Below are 13,866 nucleotides of genomic sequence, written 5' to 3'. Positions count from 1 at the left end.
GCAGTGAGAGGCCCGCGTACAGCAAAAAAAAAAAAAAAAAAATAGCTCAGAATCACATCCCCCCAAAATTTAAGTCTTTACTTCATGAAGTTTTACGTTTTCAATTGCTATAAAGAGGGGAGGAACGATCCTAGCAAACACTTGCAAAAGTTTTATTTTTCAATTAATTCCAACCAAGACATTAATGTCCACTTTACCAAAGAAACTTATTTGCTTGGTTTTGAGTTGGTATGTATTGTTTGTTTACCAAAGAAAATATTCCATTCATCGAAAATATTTCCCTTGCTCAACTAAAGAAAAAAAAACCTGTGATACTTGGGCTTTCTTGGCCATTCATAAGGAAAAAAAGAAAAGTCAGGGTAAGGGTGATATTCTCTCATTGAGTTAAACTCAGCAGAAGATGTAAATTCACAAGAAGCTTGGGGTTTGCAAGAAAGAAAATGACACTTGAAATAGGGCATTATTGTTAAGTCCTACAGCAATAGCCCAATGAATAGCGTGAGGGCTCCTCGGGCTAAAAGGAGCCGATTTGTTGCACAGAAAAAATAAGATAATCGCTGATGAAACTTCTTCACCGTTGTTCCAGCTCATAAGTTTTGTTTTGGGTTTGGGGGGTTTTAGGTTTTGGGGTTTTGCTTTGCTTTGGTTTGTGACATTTGTTTGTGTTTTCTTGTTTTGCTCCTACCATTTCTACCCCTCAATCTTCAGGCAGAAGTGAGATAATCAGATGCCATCCTCCATGGCTACAGTTATTTGTGCAATATGCTGCTCTGAATAAGGCCCTTGATAACCCTTTTATTTTAACTAACCACCACCCAATTGTTCTAAGTGGCATTCTGGGACCATGACATCACTTTCCTCCAGCCCCAGCAATGGAGCCTGGCTGTGTCTATCTCAAGAACAAGTGGGCTGGGCAGCCGCCCTGGGGGTGTGGCATGAGTCACAGCCTCTTGGACACAAATGATATCCTCCTCATAATGGCTTTTATTCCTTCGGATCCTATTAAAGTAGCCCTGCAGCTTATAGTAGTGTTTGATCTCTGTGAATCTCTGTTTTCTCATCTGTAAAATGGCGATAATAACAGTAACTATCTTTCAATTCAGCAAATACTTACTGAGCGCCTAATATCACCCAGGTACTGTTCTAGAGACTGGGGACAGCCGTGAACAAATCACATAAAAAAAAATCTGCCCTCGAGAGCCTACATTTGAGTGATAGTGTGGGTTTACTGTAAGGATTAACATGAGAAGATGTTCAGAGAGCACTCGTGGCAAGGCCTGGCATAGAGAAGGAACTAAAGACATTATTATTTGTAATTTGTCCATCCCACACAGTAGCACTAGAGCTCAGGATGTAAAGCTACAGAGAAGCAGATTTGTGCAGATCAGAGCCCAGGATTAGGGCTATGTAAAAATGCAGAGTTGTCCTGGTCATTTTAAGACATTCAAAATTTGGCTGGATCATCACTTAGTGGAGTGAGTGTGAAGGTGGCACAAGCCCTAGATGGTAGAGTTGGATTGTAATCCTTGAAAGAAAGGGATACGGGCAGTTGGGAATGGAGTGGGGAGGGGAGGGGAGGGCGCTTATTTCATTACTATGCCCAGCTTGTGTGAAGACATTTGAACATTGCTTTGGGGTAATTTGCTTTTAAGTCTGTGCTACATAAAAAGCACCAGGTATTTAAAGACAAAGTTCCTATTTTTTTAAAGCATGGCAAATCTGCAACACGAAGGAAAATATTAAATTAGTACTACCAGATTCTCTGGCAAAGAACTGAGAATGGCTTCAGCCAACACATTGCAGAGTACCTCCCCGTGGTGGTTACAACTGTTTATTTCTGTCTCATGCCAGTCCAGGAGAAAGCAAAGAGGAAAGTGAATGAGCTAAAATCCATTCACCTGAATAGGCAGTGTCAGGCTGTCCTCCCCAGCCCGCCTCTCACCTGCCCCCCTCCTGCCCAGGTGATGTGTTTGAAGTCCTCCGATACCTATGAGGGCACCATGCAAGGAAGAGGAGGTGAGGTGAGCAGACAGCTATGGCCTGGGTGTCAATTTTCAGGTTAGATTAAAATGAGCACGGCAAAGGTTTGGAGGAGCCAACCCCGGGGAAAGAAGGCTTCTTTTCAAAGTACAAAGAAAGCAACGTGTACCAAGGAGGCGACCCACAGAGGGCCCTTGGTGGAAGGAATGCTGTTCCTGTGGGACACGCCAGCCTCTTCCCCCTCCAGAATATTGACACCAGATGAACCATTGGATAGAATTAAGCTTACCCTCCTGTTTTTCACTTAGGAAAATGGAAACCTGGAGAAGTGAAATTACATGCACAGAGCCAGGTAGAAGCAGATACAGGACCATGATTGAAGTCTCCTAGCTCCTAGCCTCAGTCCTTTCTCCATTCTGCCACTTTACTGCCAAATTCTATGTGTCTAAATTACGGGGTCTTAACCTGGGGGCCATGAATGAGTTGGTGGGAGGGTGGGACTCTGAACTCCTTAAAACTGAATTATACGCAAAAATGTGTATATATGTTCCATATGTGCATTTTCCTAAAGAGAGTTCATAGTTGTCACCAGGTTTCAAAAGAGGTCTGTGACCCCAAAAGGGTGAAGAACAACTGTCCTCAATTAATAAAGACCTCATTGGGAGTGCGATCCTGGTGTCCTCATTTTGGCTAATGGGCAATCAAGAATTTCTCAACCATCTTTTCTCCAAGGAGCCAAAACTGCTTCTAGGTATTGGTCTCTTCATGCCCAGCCAAGTGCCTACTACTCTTCCTTTATTCCTCATTCATTCATTTGTTTAATCTGCAAACATGTTTTCATTGTCCAATCTATGCTCTAGCACCAGTTAAACACACTCTCCAGGGCAAGACTGGGGAAAGGACCCCTCTGCATCATGCTCTTATTGGCAGAAAGAATACCAGGCCGCTACCACATTCTTACTGTTGCAACAAAGGAATATATAGCCTCAAACTTACAGTAACCACTCCCCACACATCGACACACACCGAGGGGGCAGCCAGCAAAGGTGACATGTGGATGTGGGCCCTGTTAAAGAAGAAGCAGCAGAGCAGCCTGTCTCCAAGCTTTACAGGTCTGTGCTTGTGGCAGCAGCGTGCCATCCTTGAAGGGCTGCTCCCAAGTGACCCCCATTCAAGAGAGGGGGACAATGGGTCTCACTCATCTCGGTAATATTTGTAGTGAACACATAGGAAATCACGGCCATGGACGTATGGTTACACTTAAGGTCACATGTGTCTTGGACACACATATACAAATTGAGGCCCGGTTCTCTACACTCCCAACCATCAGCTAGATATCGTAGACATGGATGGAGGAAGCTAGAGAATAAACGACTCTATTTGAACCTGTTAGCTGTGCTTCCTCTGGCATGCACAAGGAATGTACCTGGGTTGTCCTAAGGGCAAGGCTGGGGAAGCACTGCTTAGCCCTCCCTGAAGCACAAAGGAGGCACTGGTGACTGAACAGTGCCATTTACAGAACCCCCTGCCCAGCCGTGAAAAGGGAAGCCTTCTGTTGAGGTGGAGGAATATCAGCCCCACTTTGTAGCATGTGATATGAAGTTTGAAGACTTGGCTCACTGAGATCTATAAAGTGCTTCGTTTAATTCCCACAAAATGGCGAAGACTCGGCCCATTCCCATTACCCACCCATTCCAGGCTCATCCTGGGGAAAACCAATATGATTCTCTTTGGCAAAACAATGTACTTAATTTCCAGGGTGAAATTTCAACATGTTTGGCTCAGACTTTCACATCTTTATTCTTTAAATTCGTTCTGCCAGAATTGCTTTTGCCCCCTTCCAGAATCACCAAGGCAAATTCCACGATGCCTCCCAGGACCATAGGTGACTGGCCAAAATTGGTAGTGACCCATTAGCGTTGCTTCACACACACACACACACACACACCAGGCACACATAATGCATGTACACACACCTATAACACATGTACTCACATAAATACATACATGCACATGCACACTGCCTTTTACAAGATACCTGACACATTTGAGGCACATTAAAATGCTTTAGTAGGCCCAGCCCTGTGGTTCAGTGGGATTTGGCAAGCCAAAGGCTTCACCTATCTGTAGGGAACCATAAAAAATATTATCTTCCCCTTTTATATGTTTCCTATGCGTGAGCATGTCTGAGACCAGCCACATAATACACTTTAAGAAAAAGAAACCTGAGGAAGTGAATGTTTCTTGGAATTTACAAAGTGCTAACTAACAGCTTTAAAGTGGAAAACTGCATTTAATGGAATTTTTCTAAGTCACAGGTGAGAACAGCAGTGACCCCAAACCACAGAGATCTCTCCCAAAGTCTGGAATTGGGGAAGTTTACCTAGAATTTTTGCTCTGCAATCCAGACAAGGAGAAAAGGAGTGGAGAGGAAGGAAGAAGTACATATGGGGTGGTCTCTTCGTTTTGCCAACTGCCAGTCTTAAGAAGGAGTGGGCATTTTCCGTTTATCTGCAGCATTAGTTTGATGGGAAAGCCAGTACCTTTCATCCACCTCAAGGAAAGGAGGTGCCACCCAGGGAAGCCTAGTGATAAGAAACATCAGTTTGAGAGAAAAGTCACACAAGTAACAGAAAGAACTATCCAACACCAGAAACTTACAGCCACCCCACAACACACAAACACACACACACAAACAAACAAACACAGGGAGTAGACATTAAGAGAAGTTGGGGAGGGGCTTCCCTGGTGGCGCAGTGGTTGAGAGTCCGCCTGCCGATGCAGGGGACACGGGTTCGTGCCCCGGTCCGGGAAGATCCCACATGCCGCGGGGTGGCTAGGCCCGTGAGCCATGGCCGCTGAGCCTGAGCGTCCGGAGCCTGTGCTCCGCAACGGGAGAGGCCACAACAGTGAGAGGCCCACGTACCGCAAAAAAAAAAAAAAAAAAAAAAAAAGAGAGAGAAGTTGGGGAAAGGAGCCCTAGTGCAGTTCCTAAGATTTCGAGTGTGGCAGGAAAAAAGGTAATTATTGGGAAGGTGAAATGAATCAAATTTGTGTGCGATGAATAGAAACATGAGCTGAGAATAATGGAGTTGTTCAGGAATCTCTATAAGATAAAAGATATGGAGCCTGAATCTATACTTTTTAAATAAAGTAAAAGGACCCCACATTTTCTTTTGAATTCTCGATCTATAATTCCTCCTTAGTAACTTTATGAGAACACACTCAGGTTCTATTTTTGTTGTCTATGATCCCGTAATTCACCCACCCACAGTTACGTATTCACACTCCAGCTTAGATGCTGTGAGCAGAGTTGTTGAATGCTAGGCCCAAACAAGGACAGTTTCAACTTGGGTTTAATGATTCCTTGGCCAAATTTCTCTCATTCCTCTAAATGTGCAGATGTTTCAAAGCTATAAAAAGGATGTCTAGATAGCCAATGCATTTTTTTTAACATCAAAGGTAACTCCTGCCAACAATTAGTAACAATGAAATAGTCATAACAGCTAAACGTTCCTTTAGCAGTCCAACTTCAGTGGGTGACAAAAGGCAAGAGAATCTATATCAAACATTTAGTGATGCTGGGAAAGATCCTCACCCTAGACATAAAATAGTTTAGATAGCAAAATGTGGTCCCTCTCTTATTGTCATCGCTAATGAAAGAAGTTCCTGAAATTGCATATTATTCTGTAAAGTCTAGGGCTAAATCACAATGAATTTTAAAGTTGTATCCGTGGTAATTGATCTGAAGATTACATCTTGTCAGTCAGATTAATCACTAAATTGAGCCTTCAGAAGTCTTATCTATTTCTTCAACAGAGACCCCAGTGTTACCTTGTGTTTCCCCCTATTTTAGTTGGGTTTCTTCACAACAGGAAAGTAGGTGATTCTGAAAGTAATAAATTAGTTTTAAACTAAAAAGGAATACTCAAATCCTAGAGCACATAATTAGTTCAGCTTGGTCAGATTTGAGACAGATAAGCATCAAACCCTACTGGGAAAAATACCACAGTTGCACCCCGCGCTTGACAAAGTGTGAGTCACACCACTTTGATCCATGGCAGGCAACACCTGCTCAGGTAGAATTAATTGAAAATTTGCCCAGAAAAATTTCCCACAAAGAGTTAAAACACTTGTCGATCAAGGAGAATTAACCAACTATATTTTTTACCTAAAGTCAAGGCATGTTAAAGATGTTTAAAGAAAATCAGGAATAAAAAATGACCAACTCCTTCAGGAAACAAAAAATGATGTCCTATATTCCGTACCACTTGAGTTTCTCTGACACCTAAAATATGTATTTACGTCATCTCACACCTACACAAAAACAAAATCAGCAGGGAAAACTGTCCCACTGATGATTGGCAATCCCACAGTTCCTCTCCATCTGACCAGCTTTCACCAGAGGGCAATACTTCAGGCTTACACAAGGAATTTATAGGCTGTAGCAGCCCCCGAGCCACTTAGCACACTAAACCTGGGAAATGCCTCATGCCAAATACATTGAGGCCTTAGCTGACTATCCTTTCATATTAAAACCCCATCTTCCAATAAAGCACCCTGTTTTCAATCTTGAGAGCAAATTCCAAGGGTAAAGAAGATTTCAAACTTATTGCTTTCACTTTTTCATACAGGTTTCTAATCTTCTGATAGACACAACCAAAGAGAGAAATGGCAGTGGGCCAGGGAAACATCTTCAGTTTTACTTTTTTTCCCTTTCCTTTCTTTTTTACATTCAGATATTTCAGTGCTTTTTAACAGCAGTTAGTATGTGTTCTTTTTTGTTGTTTTGTTTTTTCCAAACGAGCAATCAAAGAAGTTTATATGACTTAATGTCTTACAGATAGAGGTTTGGGTTTTTTGTTTGTTTAGCAGCAGATGTCGTTTAATAAAAACCCTGCATATGGTGCCTTCTTTGGCTTTAATGGTCACAATGTTACATCTCTGTCTCTGGAGAAAGAAAAGAAAAACGCATTTCCTGGCCTCAGTTTAATATATGATCACAAACAGTCGAATAAAACTGTAGCAGGAAGAATCCTATGTACCTACATGCCTGGGCTTAAAGGAAGTCAACAGAGGCCAAAGAAAAATATAAATTTGGCCTCTTTTCCATAGAATTCTGACCTCCCACAGACATTTAGAATTGAGAAGGAAATGCTCGGTGTAGGTCAACACCTACATGGAGAGGGAGCAGAAAAGCCTGCGAGGGGAGTGACAAAGCAGTATATATGCGTGCAGTGTCAAATCAGTGGTCGGGGGGTGTGTGGGGGTTTCATTTTCGTTTATTTCTCAGGGCTAACTGAATGGATGCATGATTTCACCATCACAAAGAAAGTGTGAATCCAAAATTATATGTCACAGGTACTAAATTACAATATTGATCTTGTAAAAATGTAAAGGATTGGAATGATTTCAAATTTTCTCTCAATAGTTCTGAGCTGGGAATAGCAAAGAAGTTGCACTCATAACTCCTGTCTGTTAAAGTCCTTATTTAGCCCATTTCCATGGAAACTGAAATCAGATCTCTCTCTCTCCCTCTCTGCCCCCACCCCCTTTGTTTCTCTCTCTCTCTCTCTCTCTCTCTCTCTGTCTCTGTCTCTCACACCCCCCACATACACACACACACACACACACACACACACACACACACGGGAAAAAAGCTGTCTAGAGTTTGGTGGGTGCCTGTGTGTGTGTGTGTGTGTGTGTGTGTCTGTGTGTGTGTGTAAACATCCACAGGCTAATTTCTGTGTGGACACTCTCATCAGTGGTAACTCTCCAACAAATGGAAGAAAGGCCAGAATGGCTTCCTTTTTCAGAAGCCAACCTGTAATGCAGATAAAAAAACTGAGGTCAGAAAACCAGGCCTTGACTAGCAAATCCTTGAAGAATTCCACTTCACAACTGCATGTTCAATTAATTTAGTCAACTAACTTGGAAATATTTTATGGTAGGAAGACATACATAAGAACTAAATTTAATTCCTTGGATTTTTGCCACTTTGGTCTACTCTCAAGCATCGACATTTCCCTAAATAGCCCAGAAAATAAGGACCAAGGGAAAAGCGAACATGAATGAGCTCATTTTCATATTTCAACATATACTTAGTTAAGTTTCAATCCTAATGGCAAAATACGTGCACATTCCAGACTTATGCAGATATTTAGTAAATGATTCCATCTTAGTCCAAATCTCCCTTAAAAATAGACTAACACTCAAGCTGCTGCCTATAAAAGGGCACTGCTAAAACTTTCAGTAAGGTTGTTAGAAGAACGAATACTGCCTCTCTCCATACTCCTGCGATGATGTCATCAGGCAACCTGGATGCCTTCAATACATGGACAATTTCTGATAGGGGAAATATTTTACTTTCCGTTTCTGTCTTTTTTCCATAGGAAAAGATAAAAACGCGATTTCTTTTTAAAGAAGTTCACTTAAAAATGAATTGTAGATGATAATTTTGGAGCTCAAAGTAGATTCTTTTACCACACCCCTCAGTAAAGGTGGTGAGCTTTGTAACTCATGAAGTATTTAGCTTTTGCTGGAATCCAAAACAGGATGGAAAGCTGTATGTTTTAGCTGGCAAAGATCAACAGGGCATCGGGACAAAACTCATGTTAGATATTAAACATGAGACTTTTGATTTCAACCTCACTGCACCACATTTTCATTTGTGTTTATACTTGAATGGGTGGTCTTATACAGGGATGAGGGGGCTGACAGTCTGTAATCAAAACCTGGGGGGAGGGGTAGGCAATGATTTTAAAATGGAAAAGTCATTTCTTAGGATTAAAAAAAATAATCAAGAGTGAGGGTTAGAAAAACTAAAAATTCTCATCACCAAGGCATGACTCAAGACTCCAGGCCCCTCCCTCTTGGGAGCAAGTGTTATCTTCCCCAGGGTACTACGTTGACATGACATTTTATCATCTGCATGAAAATCTTCATTTCTGCAGAAGACATCACTGATTCACAAGAATATTAAAAAATTCCCTTGAGTCATAGCACTTAACTCACCAAACTCAAGAGGATCCACTGAGAGGGAGCCGTAAAAGAATGTGTAATAAATACTTATCACAACAGCTTGAACAGGAACACGGATGTGGAATCTGTAAGAATGTTGAGTCCCATGAACTGGAGGTCATTAAATAAAAGATCCCAGGCTGTTATATCTGTCTGCATTTATATGAATTAAGAAATGTGAGGTTGTTGGCAAAGGGTCCCACTTAATCTTTCACTTTTGTTGACCTTGTATTGTAGAAAAATGACACAAAAAAAAAGAAAAAGAAAAAACCCTGGAAGTAGTATTAATGTTGTTAACAGGCCTTGCCAATTGACCTCCCATGGTTAAAACGCAAATTTTAGAAAGAATCAGTACTACTGAATAATTTTTATAAATATACATACTGAATCCAATGCTTAGACTTGAAATAACTATAGTGTGGTAGTCTCAGATTTGTACCCCTGCATGCCTCTCATGAACGCAAAAAGAATATCCTCTCCATCCCTTACTCTTTTACTGTTTTAGATGTTCCAGAAATATCTCTAGACTTGAGCCACTGTGGCTCAAATACTCCCCAAACAAACTTTTGCAAGTGTAAGCACTCAGGGGTTCCACTAAAGCTTCCAGGCGAATTGTACCCTAAAAGTTATAGAATTATGCATCAACAGCTAAAGGACACAATTATAAGCTGAAATATTGTGACACACTGTGTAATGCCACACAATCAATGCAATGTTCAGTAAACGTATATCTTTTTGTCATTTTGTATTTATTTATACAGAATTAAAAATAAAGCACAGGACTAAAAACAAATATGTGTGTGTCCCTTTTACTTCACTTTGATGATGACAAAGGGAAAGCAACAAGCACCCCTGCAAAAATGTTTGGCCATCACACAGCATTAAAAATAAGGAGATGCCAAGTTGAACATTTATTAATATGTGATCTGCCAATCAAGAATCTTCTTTGGGGCTTCCCTGGTGGCGCGGTGGTTGGGAGTCCGCCTGCCGATGCAGGGGACCCGGGTTCGTGCCCCGGTCCGGGAGGATCCCACATGCCGCGGAGCGGCTGGGCCCGTGGGCCATGGTCGCTGGGCCTGCGCGTCCGGAGCCTGTGCTCCGCAACGGGAGAGGCCACAGCAGTGAGAGGCCCGCGTACCACAAAAAAAAAAAAAAAAAAAAAAAAAAAAAAGAATCTTCTTTGTCTTGGTATTATAACTCAAGAATTTTTCAGAATGTAGCTCATAAGGGCTTCCATTCTGCTGCTGGCATAAAAATGAGGGGGATGAGTGTCTTAGGCTGGTTCTTCCCCAGAATCAGACCCAGAGACAAGGATGTGGGTACAAGTCATTTATTTAGGAGGTGATTCCAGGAGCACCAGCAAGGGAGAGGGAAAGTGATATAGGGAAGGAAGATAATAGGGGATATGTAAATGAACCATTACCTCTCTGGGCAACTGGGGCTCAATCCCACTGGAGACTTCTGGGAGATAGTTGTGGATAATGTGCCAGAATTGTTCTACCTGAGAAATGAGGAAGCTGAGGGATTCACCTACAACTGCCATCAGACACTGGAGTGCAGGTGTTCTCTGTAGATGCTGTTGGCATACACTAAAACAGTGAGTGTCAAAGGATATGGACAGAGCACCAGTAATGCCTGCTACAATGAGGAACATTCTTCAAGATACACACAGATAATGAACAGAATCTTATTTAATTCTCTGAGACATCATGGGTGTTGAAGCTGTAGTGCCATAAGCCAGGACTCAAGGCAGGCAAACTGAGGCCTAGTTAAGGTCTCCAGCAGAGTTAACACCACCAAGGGAAAACTAAAAACTGGTCAAGGATATGGAAGAACTAAGGCTATAGGCACGGTCAACGCAGATAAAGATCATGGCCCCTCAGGTGCCATGGCAGCTAGGTCATCGTGAAGTATGAACAAAATAAAGAAACCAGATGACTCCAAAAAAACCAGGTCTTCAGTGTTTGGACCAAGAAGAGTTCCAATTCTAGGTTTACCTTTGTATACACAAGAAGCTTCATATCCAGTGGTGTGCTGAAAAACTTTAACAACTGGCTTTCTGGGGAAGTGGGCAGGATGGGGGGTGGGCACAGCCAATTTCAAGCTATTCACAGTTTAGCAACTAGCTCAAAAATTCCTTAAAATTTAATAATTGTCTCACAAGCTAGCATGAGCCGGCTCCAGCACACCACTGCCTATTGCTCTCCACCCAACATCCAGCCACCGTTTGAGGTTTGAAGGGCTAAGGGCTAACCACTAGAACATATCTAGATCCTAGTATTAGAGGTTATCCTGTAACTACCTCAGTACCTTTGTGGGTAGAAGACACTATTGATTTGGGTTTTGGGGTTACTCACTGGAGACTGCCCTCTTGGTACTCTCTGATTCCCCTTCATTGTTATCTTCCTTAGAGCCTTTGAAACCCTCTGTGTCTGAAATTAAGATGCTGGCAGAAGTGCCTCTGGGTCAGACCATGGCAGTCTTTTATTCCCACCTGCACATGGGCATCTATAATGTATTTATTTCATTCCATGTCTGTTCCAATAGCTTGTTCCCTAACATATGCACCATGTATTTATAAGAAAATCAAACTATAGTCATATCCAAAAGCAGAAGAACCTGGGACTGGCATGAGTACTTAACTTAATGAACTCTTACTGCCACACCGCTGTGCACAGCCCTCTTCTGGATACTGTAGTTGATGCAGATTGTATCTGCCCCAAACCATGAACAAAATGTTGCACATGCAATTCAACTGAGAGACATGTTCAGTTCACACAACATCTAGCTTCTACCTCACCGAGAGGACAGGGATTCCTGTCTCTCCCCCATCAGAGTCACTGTCAACTTAAAAAAGCTTTTGCACAGCAAAGCAAACCATAAACAAAACAAAAAGACAGCCCACAGACTGGGAGAAAATATCTGCAAACAATGGTACCAACAAGGGATTAATTTCCAAAATATACAAACAGCTTATACAGCTTAATATCAAAAAAACAAACAACCCAATCAAAAAATGGGCAGGGCTTCCCTGGTGGTGCAGTGGTTGAGAGTCCGCCTGCCGATGCAGGGGACACGGGTTCATGCCCCGGTCCGGAAAGATCCCACATGCCGTGGAGCAGCTGGGCCCGTGAGCCATGGCCGCTGAGCCTGCGCGTCTGGAGCCTGTGCTCCACAACGGGAGAAGCCACAGCAGTGAGAGGCCCGCGTACCACAAAAAAAAAAAAAAAAGAAAAAAAAATGGGCAGAAGACCTAAATAGACATTTCTCCAAAGAAGACATACAAATGGCCAACAGGCACATGAAAAGATGCTCAATATTGCTAATTATTAGAGAAATGCAAATCAAAACTACAGTGAGGTACCACCTCACACTGGTTAGAATGGCCATCATTAAAAAGTCTACAAATAACAAATGGTGGAGAGGGTGTGGAGAAAAACGAACCCTCCTACACCGTTGGTGGGAATGTAAATTGGTGCAGCCACTATGGAGAACAGTATAGAGGTTCCTTAAAAAACTAAAAATAGAGTTACCATATGATCCTGCAATCCTACTCTTGGGCATATATCCAGATAAAACTCTAATTTGAGAAGATACATGCAACCCAGGACTTCCCTGGTGGTGCAGTGGTTAAGAATCTGCCTGCCAATGCAGGGGACACGGGTTTGAGTCCTGCTCGGGGAAGATCCCACATGCCAGGGAGCAACTAAGCCTGTGTGCCACAACTACTGAGCCTGTGCACTAGAGCCCACATGCCACAACTACTGAAGCCCGTGTGCCTAGAGCCCATGCTCCGCAACAATAGAAGTCACCGCAATGAGAAGCCCGCGCACCCCAACAAAGAGTAGCCCCTGCTTGCCACAACTAGAGAAAGCCCATGTGCCACAACACAGACCCAACGCAGCCAAAAATGAATAAATAAATAAATTTTTTAAAAAAGAAAACATACATGCACTCCAGTGTTCTTAGCGGCACTATTTACAATAGCCAAGACATGGAAGCAACCTAAATGCCCATTGACAGATGAATCAATAAATAAGATATGGTGTGTGTGTGTGTGTGTGTCTATATATATATATATATGTATAAGGAATATTACCCAGCCACAAAAAAGAACGAAATAATGCCATTTGCAGCAACATGGATGGACCTAGGGATTATCATATTAAGTGAAGTAAGTCAGACAAAGACAAGTATCATATGATATCACTTATAAGTGGAATCTAAAAAATGACACAGATGAACTTAGTTACAAAACAGAAATAGACCCACAGACATAGAAAACAAACTTATGGTTACCAAAAGGGAAAGGGGGAGAGGGAAGGATAAATTAGGAGTATGAGATTAACAGATACAGAGATTATATATACTACTATATATAAAACAGATAAACATCAAGGACCTACTGTACAGCATAGGAAACAATTTTCAATGCCTTATAATAACCTATAATGGAAAAGAATCTGAAAAAGAATATATATATGAATCACTTTGCTGTACACCTGAAGCTAACAGAATATTGTAAATTAACTATACTTCAATTTTAAAAACGGTTTAAAAAAAAAAAGCAACCACTTTTCAAGCAATGGCTCAAACGGCTGCATGCCACTAACTGGCATTCACCACAGCGTTCACATTTTAAAATAACTATTGCCTTCCAAGTGATTTATATCACCAAAAACCTGTGTTTCTTTAACTATTAAGTTCTACATTTTTATAAACTCCCTGAGAGCCATACCAGTTCTGTTCCGGATTCATGCTGAATTGTGTTCCAATTTCTTGGTTGTTTCTCCTCTATTCAGAAAGCAAGATAGATCTATTTTCAAAGTAAAATATTCCCTTTTCTCTTTCTCTGGTCTTCCATAA

The 13,866-nt window shown here is 41.9% G+C and overlaps 1 protein-coding gene across 1 annotated transcript in view; it reads right to left on the bottom strand.

Moving 5' to 3' along the window:
- The window catches only part of LOC308608555 (uncharacterized protein), a 934,308-nt gene that overhangs the window by 739,717 nt on the left and 180,725 nt on the right, over positions 1-13,866 (bottom strand). The window lies entirely within an intron of this gene.

The sequence above is a fragment of the Mesoplodon bidens genome (assembly GCF_964165515.1).
Source record: "Mesoplodon bidens genome assembly, chromosome: X".
NCBI lineage: Eukaryota > Metazoa > Chordata > Mammalia > Artiodactyla > Ziphiidae > Mesoplodon > Mesoplodon bidens.
This window is presented reverse-complemented; position numbering and strand designations above follow the sequence as displayed.